This window comes from Amblyomma maculatum, chromosome 4, assembly GCF_055883805.1.
Source record: "Amblyomma maculatum isolate TAMU_Amacu chromosome 4, ASM5588380v1, whole genome shotgun sequence".
Taxonomy (NCBI): domain Eukaryota; kingdom Metazoa; phylum Arthropoda; class Arachnida; order Ixodida; family Ixodidae; genus Amblyomma; species Amblyomma maculatum.
In genome coordinates, this window is record NC_139347.1 from 166,958,188 (window position 1) to 166,960,957 (window position 2,770).

Here is a 2,770-nt window from a genome sequence, read left to right on the forward strand (position 1 = left end):
TGCCTATAAACCCAGACTGATTTCATTATAATTTGCCCTGGAATAGTCACCAACCTTCTGGACCTCATGGGTAGAAGGAATTAAGTGCGTGATAGTAATCATTGCAGCTGCAATTTTATGACCAATGATTCCAGGTAAAAAAACAAACGTCTTGAACAACATGCGGGTCATTGCAAAATAATGGGTCTAGGGTGTTTTCCACGCGTAGGGTGCCTATTGGTCAAACCAATATTTGCTAATCATATAAAAAATGCGGAAGAAGTTCAGTCTGAATGCATGCTGTCGCCTTAGTTCAGTTTCGAAATTGAAATCACCTGCTAACAAAATACGTTCATCTAGAAGCGAAGCCAACGTGTCATCAAGGGAAAAGATAACTCTTGACCGTGCGCTTAGTGGACGGCACACGACGCCAAACGCTATTTTCACAAACGCCAAATTTTATTTCAGGAAGGAAGCTTAAAGCAGCCGGGGTAACCTCTTGCATTTAGTAGGTGGGCTTCTCATTACAGGAGCCCATTGGCGACCGCCGCGGCTCGGGCTCGGTAGACCAAGGCCTTCTGGCTTGTCAGGTCGGAGCAGCCGAACAGGGCTGCCTCCCAGTCTGCCCGGGTGGGGTTGGCTTAGGGGGCGAGGTTCGAGGTTGACTAGCATGTCCATCCCATGTTGAAAATGTCCGAAGACTTCTCCGCACAGTTCGGGCATTTGCCTGTTCAGGTTGGAGCAAACTGTTGTAAAACGTCCGGGCACAGCAGCGTTTTGGTGCAAAGACGGATGAGTGTGCGTTCCTCCACGTTTGTAAGACCCTTAAAAGGCTTAGGTTAAATTACATGGTCAAATTGAAATAATTCTGTAATTTTTCGAAAAGTGAGGGCCGGATTGGTTTCAGGATTCGTATCAAAAGGGTCTGAAGGCGCTGCCCGGAGAGCGAGCGCGCGGGCGGAGGCGTCTGCGTTTCATTGCCTTCGAGGTCCATGTGAGCTGGAGCCCATGAAATCGTTCGAGACGCGGAGGCCCCGAGGTAGTCACTGTTTTGAAGGATTCGGTGCTCAAAGAGAGGAACGTACCCCTGTTTATACTTCTACAGGCCTCTCTCGAGTCGGTGACGATGGCTGGCGAGTCCTGGTCTGCGGTGGGTAACGCGATGGCAACTTCTTCCGCATGTGTTATGTCTTGAGCTCGGAACGTAAGGCCATTCACCGTGATTTTTTGATGGACGACTCCGGCTGTGTACCACCCCCCATGGTGTGGGCCGGAGGTTTCCACGTAGAAGATTCTGTGTTTGTTCCCATACTGACGGGCGAGTGCCTCCGCCCGCGCAAGGCGCCTGCCACTGTGGTCGTCACGTGTTATGTTGGCCGGAAGAGGGCGTACGTGCAGGGCGCGTCTCCAGATTTCAGGAATGCGTACGCACTCTTCCGTAAGTGTTGATTGGTGGATGTGTAGTCGGGCTAATAGGCGGCGTCCCGACGGCTTTTTTGAAAGCCTAGTGTATTGATTTGTCAAGTGCGCCTCCCGGAGCTCTACGAATATGTTAACCATCCCCAGGCCCATGAGACGCTGGTTGTTTGTGTTGATCGGGAGATCGAGGGCACGCTTGTACATCTTTCTGCGAATCACTTCGAGGGCGTTCTTGATACCTGTCCAGGTGGAGGTAAGGAGTCGAGTAGAGGACTCGAATGGTCACGAATGCATGCGCCAGCCGCAAAGCCTCTGTGCACCGTAACCCTTCGCGTTTGTTGGAAACCCGGCGGACCATCCGGCTCACCTGGTCCCCCACCTTGGGCAGTTTTGCTAGTGTTTTATCAGCCCATCGATGTTTATGGTTAAGGAGACCAAGTACTCTAATCTCATCATGTTCGGGTATTGGGCCACTGGCCAGGGATAGTTCCCTTTTGGTAGTGCACTTATGCGACAGCGAATGTGCACAAATTCGTATTTGGACGGTGAGCATTGAAGGCCGCAGCGGCGGGCGTAAGCGTCCACGATCTCCACCGCTTGCTGCAGGTTGGCCTCAATGTCTCTAACTGATCCGTGTTTGGCATAGATGGTTATGTCGTCGGCGTACAGCGCGTGCTGAGATGCCTTCGACCTTCACCAGCTGAGCCGGGAGTTTCATCACGGCCAGATTGAAAAGTAATGGCGAGAGGACCGCGCCCTGTGGGGTTCCTCTCGTTCCCAATTTATATGGGCCGTGTTCTTCGTCTTGTACTGGGATGAAAGATTGTCGATCCGAGAGAAATTGCTTGATATACTTAAATGTGCCATGTTCAGAGTTTGTGTGTTGTCATAGAGAGATGTTTAGTACATGAAATCTTGGTTGTCTTTCTCTGTTCCACAGACTTGAGAAAATGGTCAGATGGGTTCAGTTTCACCATACAGTGCCATTTCCGGTTTTAATCACATATACCTGTGCTCTTTTGCGGTCTCCACCACGTCCTCTTTTTGCTTTAAGTCTGTACCCTAGACCTCATCACTTTCCAAGAGGGTTTGAAGTTGCCGTACACCATATTGCCTATTATAATTTCTTCAGTGCTGTTAGCTGTATTGGGTTTCGAAATTTTGAAGTTTAATGACGTTTGGCAAACGGAGAACAACCCTTCCGGTGATTAGAGAAGGTTTGTCCTCATCACCTCCCCATAAATAGTTCGGTTGGGCTGCAGCTATTTTGCAGCGGGGTAGACTTGTAGGATAAGAGGGTCAATTATGGGTCTTGGGTCTTTTTCATTGAAGTTTTGATGATTTTCACCAAAAAATCTGTGAATCCGTTGCT

At 49.7% G+C, this 2,770-nt stretch overlaps 1 pseudogene; it reads right to left on the reverse strand.

Moving 5' to 3' along the window:
• Positions 1 to 503: 503 nt before the first annotated feature.
• Positions 504 to 1,602, reverse strand: LOC146193437 (uncharacterized; annotated as a pseudogene).
• Positions 1,603 to 2,770: the final 1,168 nt, after the last annotated feature.